This window comes from Vicugna pacos, chromosome 2 (genome assembly GCF_048564905.1).
Source record: "Vicugna pacos chromosome 2, VicPac4, whole genome shotgun sequence".
In the NCBI taxonomy this organism is placed as follows: domain Eukaryota; kingdom Metazoa; phylum Chordata; class Mammalia; order Artiodactyla; family Camelidae; genus Vicugna; species Vicugna pacos.
The window spans coordinates 43,951,946-43,974,322 of record NC_132988.1 but is presented as its reverse complement, the minus strand read 5'-3'; the positions used below and the strand labels follow the sequence as shown (position 1 = coordinate 43,974,322).

Here is a 22,377-nt window from a genome sequence, read left to right as displayed (position 1 = left end):
CCACTACATTGTGTTCTTATGTGGAATGTTTACTACTTCCCAGCTGGGCCTTTCAATAGTGGTGTATCATCACTTTTTCTACCTCCCTCTCACAGACCATCACTCTTTCTGACATTCATGAATGTAAATAATGATTTACACTTAAAATCCACTTATTCAAGAAAGTATTCCTTCCCTTAATTTGTATTCATAAGGCTGTTGATTTTAATAGGGAGAAATAACTTGAAGATTAACTAAAAAATACCCTTGCTTAAGAGGTCAAAGTCTCCAGAGAATACTTTCCAAAGAGTTGCTGACTCTTTTTCTAATTTGATGTTTGCCTACTTTTTTTTTTTCCATGTGCTGACTGTCATATTCCCTGGATTATTTATTGGTTGGAGGTACTCTGACATATTACATAATTTTCCTTGTAATTTCTTTGTCATATGACACACTTTTCTGCCTTTGTGTCTACCCACTTACATTGATCTGTTCTGAAGTTCTAGCTGTCCAAAAGGACATGCCATTTCCCTGTGCTTTTGGAACCTAAAATCTAGTATTGAGAACTTATTGAGGACACATGGTCAAGACTATAAGGACATCTAAACATTAAATCATACAAAGGCAAGTCCTTCATGTTTTCCAACCACCTTCTTTAAACAGAAGTATTATTGCTGTCATAATGTGGGTTATAGGCTCTAAAGGAAATCTGACATTCTCTCTCAGACTATGTCCAAATGCTTTCACATAATTCAAATGGTTTTACCTCTATCTTCTCTGAAATCGTCTTATAACGTCCCCTAGAACATCCTATGCTGCAGTTACACTGTGATCTTCAAATGATATCAACCCCTCTTTGCGCCACCTTGTCTTTCCTCACACACGCCATCCCCACTGCCTTGAATGCTCTTCCTACCCATCCTCGTCATTTTGTTGGTCTCTGTGAGGATATTCCCTGACTGCTTCTAGGTCAAGTGGAGCATCCCTTCCTTCATCACCTCTATGCTTTCTAGATACCTTTCACATACCTATTACCGAACTTAACTCCTTATATTTCACACATAAGGTTACGCTGTCTAATCCTGGCAGTTCCTGGGTAGGAACTGTGTCTTATTCCACTTTGAATGCCCAAGGTCTTATACCACAGTGTGGGCGCCTTAATGGAACTCTTGACATATGAATATACTGGATATTTTTAAAAATCCTGCATTTTGGAAATACTTTAAGGGAAAAGAAAAAATACTTTACTGGGAGACAATAGGAAAACCAATACTGAAGTCATCTATGAATCTGATGCTTCAAATCCACTTGATTCTAAGCCTAAATAACAAAAATCCTTTTATTATAGGTTTGTTTTCCTTGGGAGCTGAAAGAATCCTACAAATTAATCTAAATTCCATTCTCTTGACTTTTTTTAAACCTCTCTTTGGAAATATGAGTATGTTTCTACTGAAGCACGCTGTTCCGGGAGTAGCAGTGTGACAAACACCTGCTCAGGAATGGTGGGAAAGCACCATCCCATTTCTTAAGTTCTTGCTGCCCAGAGACCAACGCATTGCTTTCTCAGTGTAATTGTCTGCATAAAGGAAGCAAAAGACAGCATAGACAGCCCCAAAGTGAGACTGGTGCTGTGATGGGATCCCTTGCCACCTGACAACCATACCCTCACCTGCAATCAGAAGAATCTATTATTCACTGATGCACTTCCAGATAGACTGTGAAAGGCCAAGCTTAATCTAAAATCAAAATAATGCCAACATTATAATATTTTGATAAGTAAATATTTATTTTGATCAAGTTTATTACATAATTACAGAAAGCTCTAAGATACTACTGAATGCTATCAATGGGCAAAGAGGAAAGTGATTAATGCCTGAATCTGGTGAGGATGCAGTGACTTACAAGTTTTGCTAGTCAGAAGGCAAAATGATAAAGCTCTTGAAAAAAACAATTTATCAAGAACCTTAAAACATTAGCAGCTTTTAATCCTGCAGTTCTACTTCAAGGAGTCTTTTTGACACAATCTTCAATACGGTCAAGGAAAGACAATCACTGCATTACTACAACAGTGAAAAGATTAAATCTCTAAGAGTCAGGGATGTATTACACTATATCCACCCAAAAGACTATTAACAGCCATTAGAGTTACATAAAATGTCTATGATTTTAATAACTATGGATGAAAAAAGTAGAATAATTGCTTATTATAATATAACTGTATTGGTATAATATATATATAATATAATAAATATATAATTGTATATTGCTTGGTATAATTACTTATTAGAAGAAGAAATACCCCTCATTCCAAATTTACAGTGGTTATTACTAGGTGGCAAGATTACACATGGTGTTTTCCCCAATTTACTTTTATGTACTGAATGTTTTCTAAACTAGTTTAAAAATGAAAATAAAAATTTTATGTAATAAACTTTTAAGAAATGTTTTTCAATTTAAAAGTACAAAATGCTAGGCAACACACCAAGCATTTTGGTAGTGGTTGCAGGAATATTATATGATACCACACACATTTTATTCCACATACTTCTGCACATGTCTTCCTGGAAGACACTAGGGCAGTCACTTACCATCATATCTGCTGGAATCACAAAGACCTTGGTTTCAATCCTGGCTGTCACATATTGGCTCTGTGATCTTGAGAAAATTACATCTTATCTGCCTCACTGTCCTATCAAAAAAAAAAAAAAAACTAGGAAAATAATAACTTCCTTCCCAGGCTTGTTGTAAATCATCAAAATCGTGACCCTGGCAGCATCTGACACATGGTACCTAATACAGATGCTTATTATCAGGGGGAAATAAACACTTTAAGGGTATAATCAAATGCCAAAAATCAGGCTAGCTGGGCCTCTGGAGCCGAAAGTATCTTAAGTCCTGTTCAGTCATCTTAAAGGTATACATGACACCAGAACTTCTGTGCATTTGATTCTAGCCTTTAATAAGTACTTTAAAAACAACAAACAAGCAAAGTTGCACAATCCAAGTTTGTACTAAACAAGAGCTTTTATGAAAACAAGTCATTTAGATAGCTCAGCTGGAGTATGGAGAGAGGTAACATTGTGAAACAATGATCTGAACCCTTTATTCTTATAAAAATTCCTGAACGTGGGACATAAGCTTCTTAGATGACACACATAGGTCACTCCTAAACTGAACTAAGTACTGGTCCCCCTAAAGGAGTATGTTTAGAAATAGCAACAATTTAAAGCGGTTATAAATAAGCCTTTTAAATATTTCTAAAAGAAAATAAAAACAAAAATGTTATGGGTAGATACCCTTCTTTTCTGACTTATTTATGGTTGGAGGTAAAAAAAAAAAAAAGGTCCCTTTTATAGTCTTTTAATTACTAGGCTACCAGTAAAGAAAGAATTGAATTTGATCAGTCGGCCGATTTACGCTGCAGTTAGAAGTTAAAAGGCTCACGGAATGTTATGGTGTTAACATTGACCAATGCTCATTCTTTTCACAACTTCCAATATTTTTACAATCAGAAATGCTAATTGCAGCAAGTCTGAGCCGAGATCAGGTTGGCCATGCAGCCACATGGGTGGAGGTAACAAGACTGCTATGTTGTGAAGTTGCCCTCTGCCTGGTGGCGAGGTAAAGGTCTGCTCTAGCCCAGATTTGTGAGGTAAAGGTCTGCTCTAGCCCAGATTTGTGAGGTAAAGGTCTGCTCTAGCCCAGATTTGTGAAACTGGTGTCATTTGACATCAGCAGCATTCATAGAGTATCTGCAGAACACAGATGTGGCACAATCTGATTATGTCAAACCAGTTACTGGCCTAGAATCTGCCCTCAATTCTGTCTACCTGGCATTGGGTAACCCTGACCCATCATGAGCAAATATCAGCTGTTTGATCTTTAGTGCACTTTTCACTTTGGGCTGATAACAGCGGATGATCTTAGGTAATTGTTTTTCAACTTCTGGTCTTGCCTCTCGCCCATGACTCTCCTTTGAGCTTTACACAAAAAGGGAACGTCCAAGGGAATCTATGCACGGGTCAAAAAGGGCTGAAATTATGAAAAGGCTTGGGAAGGCTCCTCTTCTCATTGATACCCTCCTCACTTGACTCCTACTGGCTCTTTGGGGTAGAGAAGTGGGCAGCCAGGCTACAACTCCACTCACCAGAACAGTCAAGGGGTAGAGATGGGTGTGGCAATCCTCAGAACAAAGTAGCATCAGTAAGGAAGGTTTTCATCTCAAGTGGCATGTGAAGCCAAAATCTGATCTCAATATTCAGAGGTAAATCTTTCTCCCAAACTCTTTGACTAGGTCCATCGTAACGTCTATCAGTCTATAAAATTCTCATCAAAGATGCGGTATAGGTACGACCGCAGGTGGAGGCAGCCCAGCCTGACTGTACATGGGCCCTGAGGCCAAGAATTCTCATCCGTAACTGCAGATGATGAACCAAAAAGCAGGAGTTTTACCTAAATGACACCAAAACAATGACTCCTTTTTCTCATTAAATTGATGAATTTGGAGGGGTGGGGGGAAAATGGACTGAACCCAACAATTTATGTCATATATATTTACTGAAATGTATATGACATACATTCACTGCAGTCTTGCGTCTAGTCTCCATCGCTTCCCCAAGGAAGAAAAGTTGTGCATTTTGACAGCACAAATAACCACATAGAAAAATAAGTTTTCCATATTCCTTTCCCACTCCAGTTGGAACTCCTGGTTATTCATTCAGGAAGTACTCATCAAACACCTACTGTGTGCCTAGCACAGTTCCAGCCTCTGGGAAGACACCAGTGAACAGAACAGCCAAAAAAGCCTGTGCTCATGGAAGTTGCATGTCTAGAGACAGACAATAAATAAGAAAATAAATAATAAGATATGTTACAAGAGTATACATACGATGGAAGGAAGAAAAAGTAAAGCAGTGGAAAGGGAAAATGAGGTGGGAAGTGAGGGACAGACCGCAATTTAAGATAGGATGGCCAGGGCAGACACACTGAGAAGATGAATTTGAACAGAAGTCTTCAAGTGAGGCAGCGAACTACTCTGGGAAAAGCTATGTAAGGCAGAGAAAAATAACCAGGGCAAGAACTGTCTTCAGTGTTTATATTTACCAGGTTCTGCCAATTTTGCCTTTGGAAATTTCAGTAGACTGAAATATCCTTTGAGCATGAATCTGTGTGTGTCTAGGCAGTCACTCTGCTGCTTACAGTAACTTTTCATACAAATACAGCAGTATTTGCAGTCAAAATATCATTTAGGAAGAATGAGCATGAAAGTATCTAGATTATGGTTAAAGAAAGCTTATTAATTTGCATAAGCAACCAACATTTTATTTAGGGGATAATTATAAATCTGAGTTACTAAGAAACGTCATAAACATCTGAGTTTTTGACACCACCTATGGTGAATTAAGTTGGTCTACAGACAGAAAATTGAGTCACTGTGTTAGAGTTTTAAATTAAGATACATCTAAAGTAGCTTGACACTAGGGATGAATTTAATCTTTCTCATAAAGATGTATGTTGTTCTTTCAGGATTTCTCCCTGCAAACCCAAACCTGAATATACAAAACCAAAGGCTGTTCCTTCAAAAAACTGCCAGGATCATTTCCCAACTAGAGACAGAACTCAATTTTCTACAAGCACATTAATTCTGCTTCACTGGCAAACTGGTTTTAGGTCCAAGTTGTAAAATAAGGGATAATAATTCCTGACAAGGACAAGGAAATAAGTTTTCAGTTTTCTTCCTGAGTCAGCAGGAGAGTGTGGGACACAAGCGACTTTTTAATGAATATTTCTCTAAATGTACATGTAAGAAGCAAAGCCCAGTGGTGCTGTGGAAATCAAAACTGCAGGGGAAAAGGCAAATATAATCAATAAAACCTGACTTTTAAACTGAAAAAGGAACTAAGTGAACTTCTTTAAAAATGTACTGCAATAACTGTATTTCCATTTAAAAAAAAATAGACCTTTTATTCCAGAGCTTAAGTGAGTTGCAGTGAAGTTTTAAGTTTTCAACCAAGTAATAACACTATATACACTATAACCTAATCTCCATTTTAGGAAGTCATGGTAACACTTCCAATATAAGATACAGCTGTTTCTTTAAAGGCCAAAGACTTTTAATAAAAATTCTATATCCCCAATTCATCCTCTCTAATGTCACAAAAGGTATCTTTATATCCTTACAGAACTCAGATCTCTGTCTGTGAAGTGAAAGGCCAAAACTATGTTAATATATATAAAGGGGTGGATAAAATTAATTTTCTTTATTTACTCTTTATTAAAAAGATATATTGAGATGGTTTGGTTTATGGGTAATTTTTATTTTCTACTTGTGTTTATGCAGCATTTAAAAAGATATATTTATTACTTTTGTAATAATAAAACAAAATTTGGGTGAGAGAAGAGAGCTAAAGATTGGCAGTGAGAATCAGAGACAGAAAAACTGGCCCAAGTGAAAGTCTGAAACAAAAAAATGTCAGGTCCTAGTCTCAGTTGGGAGGGAGGAAGGCACACTCCAAAAAGGGAGCGAGGCTTGGAATTCCCAGTAATGGCAAACCAGTAACTTAATTTTGCCACCTTGGTGGCTTGGGAGGCCTCTGGAAGAAGTGTTTCTATGGATGGTGGTGGTAGATTAGATGCCAATTTTCACTGACATTCTAACTTGATCCCTGGTAACATGGAAAGAATTGAAGAGGACTTGGAGGTGCTGGTCTTCTAACATCTGTATGCAAGCTTGCATTTTCTAACAAAAACTTTCACCAGCAGATCTTCAGTGTTTCTCAATATGGTCCATGGACTATTTGTATTAGAACCTCCTGGTGTGCTTCTTATGCTGCAGATTCTCCTCTCCCAAACCTTCTGAATCTAGGAAGTGCTATGGTCTGAATGTGTGTTCTCTTTAAAATTTATGTTGAAACCCTAAACTCCCATGTGATACAGTGTTAGGAGGTAGGACCTTTGGGAGGTGATTAGGTCAAGAGGGCACAGCCCTCCTGAGTGGAATTAGTGCCCTTATAAAAGAAAGCTCCAGGGGGAGGGTATAGCTCAGTGGTGGAGCACATGCCTAGCATGCACAAGGTCCTGGGTTCAATCCCCACTACCTCCACCAAAATAAATAAATAAACCTAATTACCTTCCCCCAAAACAAAACAAAAAAACCTAAACAAACAAACAAACAAAAAAACCCCACAAAACTCCACGTGAGGTTAAAGAGAAAAGAGGGCCACTTAGGAAGCAGGCTCATTCCAGACACTGAATGTACCGACGTCTTGATCTTGGACTTCCCAGCCTCCAGGATTTTGAGAAAACTTTCCTTTACTTAAGTCATCAGTCTATGGTATCTTGTTCTAGCAGCCTGAACAGACTAAGAACAAAAAGTAACCCTAAAAGTGTGTACTTCAATATGTCTCTTAGGAGACTTTCAGACCTGAGCTTGAGCTATGCCAAGATCATGATGATTACTGAGCTTCATGTCTACAACCACTACCATCCCCTCTGGGTTCTTTGATTTCCTGCCTCAAAGATAACACAATTGTAATGCACACCAAAATCAATTATATCCAACAACCAAATTTTTTAAAATGGGCAGAAGATCTGAATAGACATTTTTCCGAAGAGAAAATGCAGATGGTCAACAAGGCTTATGAAAAGATGTTTGACATTGTTAATCACTGAGGAAATGAAAATCAAAACCACAATGAGATACCACCTCACACCTATCAGAATGGCTATCATTGAAAAGACCACAAATAACAAATGTTGCTAAGGATGTAGAGAAAAGGGAACCCTTGTACACTGCTGGTGAGAATGTAAATTGGTGCAGCCACTGTGGAAAATAGTATGGAGGTTTCTCAAAAAACTAAAAATGGAACTACCATATGACCCAGCAATTCCACTCCTGGGTACACATCTGAAAGAAACAAGAACACTAATTCAAAAAGATACATGCACCCCAATGTTCACAGCAGTATTAACAACAGCCAAGATATGGAAGCAACCTAAGTGTCCATCAATGGATAAAGAAATGTTGTACATACACACAATGGACTACTACTCAGCCATAAAAAAGAACAAAATTTTGCCATTTGCAACAACATGGATGGATTTGGAGAGTATTATGCTAAGTGAAGTAAGTCAGAGAAAGAAATACTGTATGATATCACTTAAATGTGGAAATCCAAAAAATAAAACAAACTAGTGAATTTAATGAAAAAGCAGCAGACTCAGATAGACAGAACAAACTAGTGGTTACCAGTGGGGAGAGGGGCAAATAGGATAGTGGATTAAGAGGTATAAACTATTATGTGTAAAGTAAGCTACAAGGATATGCTGTACAGCACAGGGAATATAACCAATATTCTATAACAATAAATGGAGTATAACCTCCAAAACTTGTGAACTATTATGTTGTACACATGTAGCTTATAAAATATTGTACATCAGCATACTTCAACTTAAAAAACTTCTGGTTAATATATTTACCAAAAAAAAAAAAAATTCAGTACATTACAGCCAGCAAAGACTTTGACAAGAAAGGAAAACTAAAAGGAAGGAAATGTGGCAGACGGGCTCTTGTACTGTGTTAACCATGCAGAAACAAGACATTGCAATGCAGCTGTGCTAGGACTGATGATGAGAAGGCAAGTCTATATCTCCTAAGCTTCTCATCTGTGTGAGAATTTAACAAACACGTGAATCTAAAATTCCTTGCCCTTTAAACAGAAAACTGAAACCAAGCAATAACGTATTTACTTTACCTTTTTTAAAAAATTGAAGTATAGTCAGTTTACAACATTGTGCCAATTTCTGCTGTACAGCATAGTAGTTCAGTCATACATACATATATATTCATTTTCATTATAGGTTATAAGAATATTGAAAAAAGTTCCCTGTACAATAAAGAAACTTGTTTATCCATTTATATATAGTGGTTAGTATCTGCAAATCTCAAATTCCCAATTTATCCCTTTATATTTACTTTTCTTCATAAGTAATGAGCTATTTCAGTTGAGAGAGATACTTTTTCAGGAATTGCTTGAAGGAGGACAGTTTAGTCTAACAACAGAGATCAAAGGTATTTACTTACATCCTAATTAATAAAAATCTTCAAAGCCTTTTGGCTTACAGTACACAATTCTGCTGAATTTATATTGCTATGAGTTCATCTGGGCTGCGAGAAAGGAGAGTTTTGATTCATTCATTCTTTCATATTGCTGGTCAGCAAGTATTTATTAACCACTGACTGTGCAAGGCATGGAGGGAAGTCAACAAAGCAGACACACGCCCATGCACCTTGGAGACTCTAAAATCTTTTGAGGGTAATAGGGAAATGGGAAAGTGGAGGGATAGATAATAAGGAAACACTCCAATAAGGATGCACGCTAAGCCAGATTTAGACGAGTGAATGGGAATTGCACGGGCAGAGACAGAAGCGAGAGAGAGAAAGCACATTTGAACAACTCTAAGGGATTTAGTGTGCTTGACCTTCAAATCCCAAGAGTAGGTTGACGAGTTTTGAGCTGAAGGTCCAAGAAACAGGTGGAAGCATGATTATGAGGGCTCTTACAGACTATGTAAAAAGGTTTCTTTTTAATCCTAAGAGCAGTAGGAAGCCATTGAGAAATTTAAATGGATGAAATCAACATGCTTTTCTTTGTGTTATATAAAGATTGCTCACTCAATTGCTCACTCAAGCAGGAGCTGAAGTCTTGAGTAAATGAGTGGCACAGGTTTTAGATAAGAGCAGGGCTGGAGCTAAGGACATGGCAGGCATGTGCAGTGGGGTCACAGAAGTCCCAAGGCTGAACATTCTCAGCTGGGGAGTCATTTCATAGGAACTCACCACATGGTCTAATGCTCAATGTATGGGAGTATGAGGTTAGTCAGGGGTCTTCTGCAAATTATTTCCCTCTACTTAACCTGTGAGCATAGAGAATGTAACAAGTGTAATTATTTCCTCATTGGTTTTGGTGCCTCTCATGTTCTTGGCTGTAAACTTACACTCCTTCCTACCATGTGTCAACCAGTAGTGTGTAGTAATGTCCTCTTTGGGACCAAGAAAACATTCATCCCTGTTCCCGACCAACAAGGCGTAACTTGTAAAGGAAATTTCTAAGTTTGTGTGGAATACATTTTTGAAGATCCCAAAAGACTGCTGATGAGGATAAATAAGTATGTGACTGAATCACCAAGATTTTATATTTTATGAATTTTTTATTCATGCCTCGAAGGTGAAATTAAACCTTTTTAAAGTACAGGTTTATCTTGCTTTATGCAACAGATTTACTCCCGGAAAATGGTGTATGAATTGTTTTAAAACTAAAGTGTATTTTGAGAACATGTGGGGAGCTTCCCTCCTTAAGAGAAATTTCTTGATTACTTATAAAAACTGAATATTGTTATTGTGGTATATGTTTTCTCAAGTGAGGCACATCTATACTGGATTGCTCTCGCTCCTCACCAGCTGAGAGGAGAGAATGTCCCCAAGTGTCATCTCCTGTAAAGTCGTTGAGTCTCTCAAGAGATGCCACACCACTAGGCAAACATTATAGCAAGTGCTGTGCTCCACAGATGTCCTTTGATTGGAACCCAAATTTCAATGACAGAGATCCTTAGGGAAGCTGTCTGTGGATGGTGGTGTGACTGAACTGCCAATCACAATACCCTTTTCCCCAGCTCTCTTCCAGCGAATGGTCTAGGAACAGCCACCTATGGAGTTCTGGCAGTGATGAGTAAACCCAAGTGGCCAGCTGGGACTTCTGGGAAGGCTTGATTTGGCTGACACGCACCCGTGGAGTTTTGCTCCTTTGCACTTCTCTTTCCTGCCTTGTCACAGACCTGATGCCTGGTGGCAGCTATCTTACAGGTATGAGAAAGCCAGGGGCGCAGAAAGATGAAATGGAGCTTGGTTCCTCCAGCTACTTTATCAGCTCTAGATTGTGTGCTCTGGAATTTTGTTGAATGCAACAAGGAAATCCCCATAATAATTAAGGTTCTGTTTGTTGATTTTTCTATTCATTCCAGCCCAACATACTCCTAATCAACACACTGAATTTCTACTGAAACTTCTCTGAATAGAACATATCAAGTTCTGTTGCTGCTGACAGTAATGTGGATTTCTGCAGCAATGTAACAACATGGGTGGAAACTAGCCAGCCACTGCTTCCAAAATGTAAATGTTTATCCAGTGACATTCGCAGAGCCTCCTTCTGTAAAGATGCTGATCTACCTCATCTACTGTGTTGTTACCAAAAAAAACAAAAACAAAAAAACTAGCAGGAAAACAAAACCCAAAAAACTCTCTACACCCTGCCCAGGCATTCTGGCCACAACTACTCTCACTTAGTTGAGTGTGATTGGTCAAGTATTAAAAATGATTGAGCCCCAGATGCTACAGCAGAAGCGACACACTGGCCCAATGGAATAAGTTCCCAGAAAATCAGAAGGACAAAATGTTTTGTGGACAATTTGGGGCAAATCAAAGGTACACTATAATAAGCACTGCACAACCCAGCCAAAAGCATCAGCCACTAGGGACTGGATAGTTCACTGAAAGCAAACACATGGGCTGAAATTTGTAACAGCTATACTTACTCAAAGGTACAACCTGTCTGGCAGGCTCTGGGATTTTCAGCTTGGTTTATATGCACAGAACGATAAACCATTCCATAAACCATATCAAACACAGCAAATTTATGTTTATGAGTGTGTACTTGTATTAGCATTTAAATGCCTATAAACATCGGTAAATACATATTTCTGTTCAAGGAGATAGTATGCAAGTTTAAGGCAGTATAAAGATCTCCAGATACTTCTCACTCCCACTTGTATATGGAAGCTCTGGCTGCGCTGTTTTTCAGTTTTGTTTATAATAGAATCTTTCATAGTTAAGGAAGCCTCCTAAATCACTAATTCTTATATCATGTTGAGGGGCTGCACCTTGAATATTGAATGGATAATGAATGGAAACACATAAAATATCTGCCCCAACGGTTTTCAAGTTCCTGCAAGACCCCTGGAGCTACGAATTGAATTTGCACGGAGAGAAGCTGTGTTCCAGAGAAGCGATGTCACGTGCTCACCAGAAGACATAGGAGAAGAGTCTGGGCTGCTTAAATCTAGTTGTGTGGATTACTTTTTAATCGAAACTGTTCAAATTGTATGTTTAAACTGATTAGAACTGGCCACAGGACTTCTAAATCCCCAGTTCATCTAATGACACATAGACAATCTCTTCTCTAGAAAACTAAATTATATTTTATAAACAGGATAAGTTATTTATCAGCCACAAGCCCAAGTTACTACAACGTATATGAATATAAAAAAATAGGATCAAAGACTCCCGCTGATTTATCTATTCAAAACTATTTATTGAATACATATATTCATAAAAATTACCCAGAGAGTTCATTTAAAAAAAAAAAACAGAAATTAGGATTCTCTAGGTCCCACAGGGGTGGAGAGGGCCCAGGAATATGAATGTTAATGGCTAAATGATTGTGACGTAGGAAGGCCTGCAGACCCCTCTGAGAAACACCAGTCTATGCTGTTTCAGATGCCGCAGAGACAAATCTCAGAGTGCTCAGTCTAGTGACATGGACAAGTCAACAATTTTACAACGTCTTCCAAATATTCAGAGGTACGGAGGGGAAAAGAAGGCATAAAAAGGAGGGCAGAAGTCAAACTTTCCTGCAGAACGAACCAGTTTTAAAAGAATACTAGAACAGCTGGAGAAGAACAGGAGAACAGTGCTTAGGCAGGGAGCACGGTGGGACAAGCGTCTGGTGGGGCGTGTCGGAGACTGAACAAGAGTTTGGAAGGACCAGAAACCCAAGGAGGAGGAAATGAGGTTGGAGAGTTGGGAAGAGGTATGACTTGAATGACTTTTCCGTCTACAGGGGACTAATGACTTCTGTCTACGTGTGAACCTTTGACCCTGAAGGCACAGGGGGCCACTGAGGGTTGAGGCAGGAGGGGCAGAGTTAGACTCAATTTTTAGAAAGCTCACTAGGCCAGAGGAATGTGGGGGACATCTAGAGGGACTGTAACTTGATGGAATTGGAGAGGCCAGTAACTGCAATTCTCCTCAAGAGAAGATGCCTGGACCTGTCTTGTGAGGGGAAGCTAGACAGTGAGTGCCATTTGGAAGATGGTGACCCATCAGAGTAACCATCCCGTACGTTACCTGAAATGAATTCAACAGAGGAGGTAGAACGGGAAGGTCCTAACAACTAATTTAACGTGGGGAGAAAGGCCAAAGAGGGGAGGTTTTGGGTTTGTCCGACCTGGTAGCTGGTGTTAGTTTTGTGGGTGGGGAGTAGTGGCATTCCCAGTATTTACTCATAAACACAGTTAATAGGACTACAGGACTTACTGGCAGAGATTGAAAGAAATCCTTTGGGTGTGGGACTTGGAAGTGTCTGGGCCTGTCTGATATCTATTTGGGAGACGTCCACCTCTGCGTGGAGGTGGTTTAAGCTGTGGATGTGAATGAGGTCATCCAAGGGGAATACTCTGAAGGTCAAGGTAGAGCCGAAGCGGGAGGGAGGCAACACCATTTAACGGCGAGGTGGAAAAGGAACAAGCAGGAAGAGTAAGAGACAGCTGAAAGGTTAGGAGAAAACCAAGGAGTGACAGGGAATAAAGGTCACAGAAAAGAGAGGGTCACTGAGCAATCAAGTCAGACAAGTACTGATAAAGAGCGTCCCATCGTGACCTGAAGTGGCCTAAGGGTGCCTCCTCTGTGCAGGGTTCATTCAGCACTTCAAATATTTACTCAAGTCCCCTGGGCGCCTGGTGCTGTGCAGATAAACCTCAAACTTCAAGGCCAGCCTCATCCTACTTGGAAAACATAGCAAAAGCATTTCCATTTCCTTACAAACAGCACACTCTAAGATATACACAGGAATTGAGTTTGTATGCAAAGCACTGAGTGATACATCACACGTGGGCATACAGTGAAAGAGGTGGAGTGAGATGCTTCGGGAGGACGGGGCTTAGAGGAGCACCAGAGCCTGAGAGAAAGCCAGGGCAGGGCCACCTCCTCAGCCTCTCGCCTGTTACTCTGTTTAACCATTTACTTCACTCCAACATCTGCTTAGGGAGCAAAGTCCCAAAGAGTTTGAGATTAACAGATACACACTACTATATATAAAACAGATAAACAAGGACCTACTGTATAGCACAGGGAACTATATTCAACTTCTTGTAATGAGCTGTGATGGAAAAGAATCTGGAAATATATGTGTATATGAATAACTGAATCACTTTGCTGTACACCAGAAACTAACACTGTAAACTGACTACACTTCACTAAAAAATAGGAGTTAAAAAGTAGTTACTTGCCAATATACTCCTTCGGTATCGAAAGTAGGTAATTAAGATAGGAAAGAAAAAGTTAAACTCACCAAATTAAAATAAAACATTTCTTGGCTCTGACTACACTTTTGGAACCTCATCTCACAGTTATTTGGTATAGTTAGTTTCTTTTCTTTCTTTCTTTTTAAATAGAACAAGTCTTTTGCGGTTTTTTTTTTTTTTTAGTACTCAAAGTTTTTCTTCTTAGCTTCCGGACTCTGTGCTTGTGCCTTCAACAACTTCACCAGATTTTCTGCTCCTCAATAAGGAAAGTGAGCTCGACCCTGTAACAGGCCCATTTAGCACACGTGAACCCGCCACAAGCCCCGCAGACACGTTTATTCGTTTCAGATAATAACCGCCTAAGGACTTAGCATCTCTCACATCTTACATCTCCTTGGCACATGCCACAGATGGATTTTGGTGCTTTTCTCGACCTTCTTGGTACAAAAGCAAACAATTCTATTACAAGGGGTTTGAGACAGCCTGGTTGTGTTAGAGGCTGGATTGCAGGGCAGCCTGTGAGGGTGTGTCAGGCTCGGGACCATGCTGAACGCCTCTAGACCCCATTCCTGGAAAGGCTTCCATTTCTTAAAATTAGTCTAAAAATGTAACCTCTAAACCTCCAAAATAAGTGATCAGAAAACCTGTTTATATAGCTTTAGTAGAAAAGAACTGGTAATATCCATTCTTTAGCAGAGTAAATCCTATAATTATCTCGGTTATTCATTTGCTTGTTCAGGAATCAGGAATGCTGACTGAATTCTTGCTAAAGTTTTTAAGCGTCAAAAAGATGACATCCTTAAGCTCATGAAACCCACGTTCCAGAGGGAGAAGGAGCTAGTCACCAGAGGCTCTCCACCACCATCCTAGTAGTAGGATGTTACGCACAAAAAGCCAAGCACAACAGGTGGTCCAGGAGTGACAGGGCTCCATCAGGTGCGGTGGGCAGGGAAGGCCTCCCCCACAGTGAGTAGGAACATAGGATGGTGAGAGAGAATGAATTTGACTTCACAACTGCTGTCTGGTTCTGGTCCTCACGGTATTCTCCTTCCTCTGGTACACCATCGCCGAGACCTCCCACATGCCAAGCCCCATCTGAAGCACATTTGGGGACAGAAGCATTAAATACACCCTTTCCTGCATTCAGCCTCTACTAACTAGCAGTAACTACCACACATGAAAGAACACGATCAGTCATAATAGTCATTTAAAACATTGTGCTAAGTCAGCGGAGGGAGGGATTATGAGGCCGTAAGAGAACACGGCCTCCGGTAGGATTTGGGGTCTGGTAGGACTTGCACTGTGTCAGGGTAGGGAAGGGTGGGGATCAGGCATGGGACATCCAGAATGAAGGAAGGGTGTGAAACACGGGCTAGACGGTGCTCATCCAGAAACAGAGGATTAGTCCAGTTTGGCGTAAGTGTTGTGTTTAACAATAGGGCAGAAGAGGGAGTTTGGGGACAGAACAGAGCAGGGCTTTGAATGCAGGCTAAAAAAACATGAGGTCCTTCTTTTTACTTATATTCACTAATACAGCTGGAAAATAGAACCCAGGACACTCCTTTATTTTGCGGATGTACGACCAGGTGAGGGTAAGAGAATCACCTTAAGGCTATCAAGGAAGTCCCTGAAAATAATCTGCCTAACAAATGAGATGTTTTAATTCTGCAGAGTCCAGGTGACTTAGGACTCTTCAGGCGTGGTGCTAAGGATGCGACGCGGATTTCTCCGTCAGTGTTCACACCAGCTACACTAGGCGTGTGTCCCGCCTTCATTTCCAGATGGGGAAACTCAGCGAGGTGAAATCACTTGCCCAAGGCCGCCCGACAGGTAAGCGACCAAACTGGCCTCAGTCCAGAGCCAAGGTCAGCATCACGCAGGACCGAAACCGTAACTGAACTAGCAAATCTGATGAGGAGGCAGAAACACAGGTAAGGAAGCTGAATATAAGTGCAGTTTGGGGTAGCAGGTAGTAGCCCAGGGAAGGAGGGAAGGCACTGAAAATTCAAAATTTTAAAATGGATAAGCTGGGCAGCAGGTCAAGGCCTGATTGGCAAAGAAGCCAAGCGATGGAGGGACCGCCCTAGAGCGATCTCTTCCCTTCCTCCTCCTCCTCTGCTAACAACCCACCTCCATCAGGGGTGCCAGAAAAGAACAGTAATCGTCCATCCCCCGCCGAGGGTCTGGTCCACACCAGGTACCAGAGACAACTTAAAATTTAGAGAAGAGCCATAAAGATGAACAAAGGGTCAACACATTAGATCTGTGAAGCATTATCAACGGCAACCAGAAAGAGAGAAGGTGGACCATAATTTTATCTGAGGTTTTTTCCAAGAATTAACCGCTGCCTTCTTTAGTCTCACAAGAAGAACTTCAATTAGATGTAAAACAGTGAGTATAGTTGGAAAATGAACTTTTCTTCTAAACTTGGATAGGTGGTTAGGATGTTCATTTAATCAATCTATTGACCAACGATAATAAAAATGATTAAGTCTGGGTTAACATGAAAGATACCTACAGCACGCTCTTTAAAGTAGTGACCACAGAGACGCACATTCACAAACCGCATGCACCCCTTCAGAAAATGTAGCTCAACGCTTTCTTGTTTCTGTTAATGCTGTCTCAGAGGATTCTAGGTATCTGAAATTCTAAGTGTTATTTTGGTCTCAGTTTTCTAGATGAGTATCTCAAATTCCCATTCCACTTTTTGGCAGGCCATGAATGACCTCAGATGTTTTCCCTGGAGCTGGGAATCCTGCATTAGGAATAGATACATTAATGTAATACTTCAAGTTTCATATTTAAGTTGAATTGATGGTAAAGTTCAAGGCTGTGCTGATAGTTCTGGGTAGAATTCCCGTAACAGTAGGTTTGCCTTTAGTAAAAGGTTCACTTTATACTGAATGCCTTATTGAAGACATTAGAAATGTGTAAGTAGGAATAAGGAAAGTTTGTCCTACCATAAACCAAGCTAGGACTGATTATTTATTCCACTGACTGATAGACAGTCACCTAAATTAGACCAATCAGCACTTCCTCATAAACTGAATTAAAGACTGGAGAGGCAGTCTTCCCATCAGTTGGTGAATATTTTTTTTCTTTACCCAGAATAATTCTGTAGGATCGGCCAGTGACCCCTAATTATACCAGCTGCACCCAATAACCACACGAACAACAATTTACTCTCTGAACAGCATCTTATCCCCTGAATAGCTGGCTGATGGTCAGCTGTAGTTTTTGAGTTTTACCTCTGTGGTTTCAGATCCTCAAATGTTTATTTGCAAAGCTGCTGTTTGAGGCTAAATTGACTAACAAAATCAGCAGCTAATGACAACCACGCCATGTCCACCTCTATCCTAACAGACAGCAGAGATAAATAGGGGTAGGGGAAGATGGAAACAGTAGAAAAGGAGAAGAAACAGAGGTCTGAAAAGAAAACTTTATTGCAGAAACCTCCAGTTCTTTGGGACTGTCATTTAAAGAGCTGTGGAATTCACATAAATGCAGAATTACTCCCTTTCTTCTTGCCTGCTTGGAAAGCCAAGGGCACCGTGGTGATAAGTACACATGTCAAAGCCTGGCACGAAGAATGGTACCTTTGGAAGTTTTATGATCTGGTGTTATAGGTCAAGAAATACAGTAAAACTAATTTCTTTGGTTTTCTTAGAAGGCTTGAAATCAGCAGAACTTTAGACTAGACTTTTGGGTTAATATGAGTCAATTTTAGTTCCTGCCAGCACTAGAATTTGGTGATTCTTTGACTCTGAGCCTGGATTAAATCCATCTTGGTTGAATATAAGCCTGGATTACTGACTGGCTGCCTTTAGCGATTTTGCACTCTATGGCTTCCTGTTAAGAAGTTTACCACTGTGACTAACTTTCTCTGGGGCAAAGTTGGAAAGCAGAGGTTAAAGTCAATCTGAAAGAGCAAACAAATTCACCTTCTACTACCTGGTGAGAAGGACGTTTTCAGTTTCCAAACTAAACTTGGGTCCGCTGACCTGTGCGCAGTGAAGCCAACCCGCTGACACCGGGTTGTGGCGAAGGAAAGGGCAGCACTTACTGAAGGATGCTGTACGAGGAAGGGCGTCCGAGGCAGCTAATGCTCGAAAAGCCTGCCAGTGCGCAGCAAAGCACTTTTAAAGGCAAACTGAGGTGGGGCGTCCCAGGAGCTCGTGCACAATTCTCTGATTGGTTGATGGTCAGGTAACAGGAGGTAACAATATTAATCATCAGACTAGGTCTGGGATTTGTGTGCTCACTGTCATCAAGCAGTTAATTTCTTCCACTTGGTAGTGGTTTTAGCATTTGTAAAACTCAGGAAATGCGCATCAGATTCTATTATGCAGGTACTTCAGAGAGGTGCTAAGGATATGGGGGAGGGGTCTGTCCCTGGAAGGCCACATAGGGTCCTGCTGAGTTACATTATGAAGCATTAGCATCATCCAAGGTTTTTTAGAAGTTATTTTGACTTTACTGAAGATCTTATTATACGCATGTCAGTTAGGCTTATGCTTCTAGTAAGTGTACCTAAATTAAATAGTTAAAAGCTAATAGTCATTATGAATAGATTTCTCTCATTTATCAACAGAATCTATTTTTTAACCGTACAGTAATAATAGTAATGAGACCATAAATTTGGTGCTTTGCAATTCACAGAACACTTTTATTAACATTACATAGATTCCTCGGCAACCCACTCTGAGACAATAACAAATTTGTGGAACAAACACAATTGGCAGTGGGCTCACAGATGCCTAGAATTCCCAGGCAGCCAGCTGCATGTGCTCCCTTTTCATTAATTTCAAAATAACAAGACTGCAGACTCATTTATATAACTGTGGTAGGTTTTAACTGCATGCCGCGTATCACCAACATTATTCCAATGACAAGAAATTATTGCCTTTTCTAGGTAAAAAAATAAAATTAAATTAAATGGAGGCCCTTAGAGGCTCTTAAGAAAAGAAGTTACTAAAAATAGCAGATCTACAATTAGAGTGAGTACAATTCTTTCCTTCATCCCATAGCTTCTGCCAAGTCATTACAAAAATGCATGGAGTGATTCTTACTCCTTGTCGCTTGGGCTTCTCAAGAGTGGTAGCCCATTTTAGTAATACAACATGCTCTGTAATTTACTACTGAGAAAACTGCTACTAGAAATTGACTAGTAAATTTTAATTTGGTAAAACATACCCAATAATAAAAGTCAAACAGCAACCTTCTCTTTCTTCATGGCCTCATGATTGTAAAGCAAGCTATTTTATAATGCTTGTGGATTTGTGCGAATGATATAAACATCTTGCTAATTCCACAATACTCACTGGAACCTGTCACCTGCCAGACCTTATGCTAAATGATGGATACACAGTACTGAAAAAAATGGTCACTGCGGTAAGCCTCACAGAGCTTGTTCTGTTGAGTAGGGGAAGACAGACCAACAAATAGGTAAAAACAACCCACTGTAGTGTGTTTTGAAAGAAAACTAAAAAGTACTGGGAGAGATGATGTTCGACGGTGGGGAGTTCTTTTAGATGGAGAATGAGTATAATCAGGAGAGTTGGCACATAAATTGAGATCACAAAAATGAGAAAGAGCTGGCCTTGACAACAATGGAAGAACATTCCAGAGAGAAGGAATTGCATACTGAGAAGTTTGAAAAGTAGGTTTTGGTTTGTGTAAGGGGTGATTAACAGTCATTGTGTGGGTAGGACCAGTCAGGTGGATAAGAACAGAGTCTGAAACTGAGCATAGGTGCTCTTAACTGCCCCCAGGTACCTGCTTCCCCACCACCTGACTTCAATCAACTTCCACTTGAGTAACTGCATTATAATCCAGAAACTATCACAGGTTAAAGATATTAAGCTAAAAATAATATCAATAGACTACTTAAACCAAGGACACAATTTTCCATCTTTTTAATGAAGTTTGCATTGTTCCATCAGTATAATTATAATTACAGATACTGATACAGATACAAGGATGGATAGATAGATACAGATACACATTTCTATGATTCTAGAAAGAAGTATTCTCTCAAGCAAAAAGTATTATCTTTCAAGGTGGGAGGGTAGGGAAATTTAACTGGTAAATTTTAAGGAAAAAAAGTGAGATTATGAGGACTTTTACTGTATACTTTTTCAATTAAGAAAGTAGACAAAATGAAAAAACAATTTTTTTTTTATGAAAGCCTGGTTTTAAGAAGAATTTCAGCTGGTTAAATTTAGGAAGCTGAAAAAAAAAAAAGTCGAATCCAAGAATGCTCTCTGGACCTGAGCCTAATGCATTTTTATTTGAATGAGAATTGGATATACATTCTCCAATTGGGCTTTGGGCTCTGGGCTGTCAATATTGTACTTTTCAGAGACAGACAGACATGTGTAGACAGTCACAGTGACCTCAGTATCACTGCTTCCCTGATTTAAATCTAGCTTCTTTCCAAAGTATTTTTGCCTGTTAAAGACGACCTTTATTTTGGCTTACAGACACATTTTTTAGAGAATAACCATGCACATAAAATCTTTCCCTTTTGCTCTGCTGGGTCTGGACTTCTTCTCTTATATGTCTACTCTCTGTCTCTTTTTGGAAGGGATTTGGAAGCAAAGAAGAGGGTGGCTATATAGTTGACTCAACTCTTCCTACCAATAAAGTGCTTTAACTTGTAAGTTTTAAGTGGAAGCGACCTTTATTTGTCTAAGTATTTTCCAGGTTCTTTAACTCTAGCCGCCTTCCCAAGTCAACGAAACCTGTCATTCAGCTGGTAACACTAACAATACTGCAACAATTTCTATCCTGGCTGAATTTTCGTAGCAAAGAATCTCAACATTTACCAAGTGGTTACAAACTGTTTTGTCACATCTTTGTCCCGTCCCTTCCCTTCTGTGGCAGAACAGTTTACTTAACCTGCTCCTTTAAGTACTTATTAAACACCTTCGGGGATGGAGGATGGTTCTGTCACCCTGTGGTGTTCCCTATACTAACCTGGGGTAATCATCTGTGACTTCCCTAGTCCCTGGCTGCCATGGATGGGGCTGACTCACTTGCCCTCTCCCTTGGGGAGTACTTCTCCTGTGTCCTTTATTCCCCATGCAACTTTGGAGATAGACAGGGCTAGCCCTTTTCTAGAAGCTCCAAACTTGATTTTGCGTTTCACAGAAAGGTGGAGAAGTTGTGTCTCCGCACCCCGCCCTGCCCCTCCTACCTTTTTCTCTCCAGCAGAAGATGAAGCCAGAGGAAGCCTGTACTTGCGCTCAGTCTGTATTTCTGCAATTGATCAGCTGCTTCCTGCTCCTCACTTCTAAGCTTTTGTGCACTCAAGTATCAAATCTTGACCAATCTCTACCACTTACTCTGCTAAAGAGAACAAACATCAAGTCTGAGGGTCTAGAGCTTTTCAACTGTCTAGATGGTTTTCTGCCTTCAGTTCTGTGCACTTTTTAATTGCAACCCAGAGACAATATTTATTATGAATTACTACAGTTATCAACAGATACTCAAAGTTTTAGCAATATCTGAATGACACTGAGCATGTCCTTGTGGCCAAGTGCCTTCCATGACTACTTGTTAATTGCAAACAAGTAGAATGCTTTTTAATGAATATATTAAAGTCTTCAAGAAGTACCTACAGTTTAACAAAATATGAATAACTCTATGCATAAAGGTCACCTCTTGGACACTATAAAAATACCACAGTAAATTCTTCTATAATGACTAGTTGTTCTAATGTTTCCTAGATAACCTCTTTGATTATAATTTTAACAGCTAACATGTAAAGGGACATTCCACAACAACTTACTGAGAGTCGGTAACAGCAGTAGCACACGCTCCAGGCCCTATGAAGAATGCAAAGCCTTAGATTCTTTTCTGCAAGTGGTTTGAGACCAGTTGAAGAGCTTACATTTTTGACTGAACAAAACACTGACTTAAACTACTAAGTTCTATTATCCCCAAATTTACAGATTATTAAAATGTTTGCTTTTTTGATGGCTCATCGCCACAATGAAAATTTCTCATTCAAGTCATTTTCATACCTCTTAGTTTTGGAAA

At 39.8% G+C, this 22,377-nt stretch overlaps 1 protein-coding gene and 1 pseudogene across 5 annotated transcripts in view; both read right to left on the bottom strand.

Annotated features, from left to right (window-relative positions):
• The window catches only part of ELOVL6 (ELOVL fatty acid elongase 6), a 122,322-nt gene that overhangs the window by 58,104 nt on the left and 41,841 nt on the right, over positions 1-22,377 (bottom strand). The gene's annotated exons all lie outside the window — the stretch shown is intronic.
• On the bottom strand, positions 14,514-14,879 carry LOC116283383 (large ribosomal subunit protein eL34-like; annotated as a pseudogene).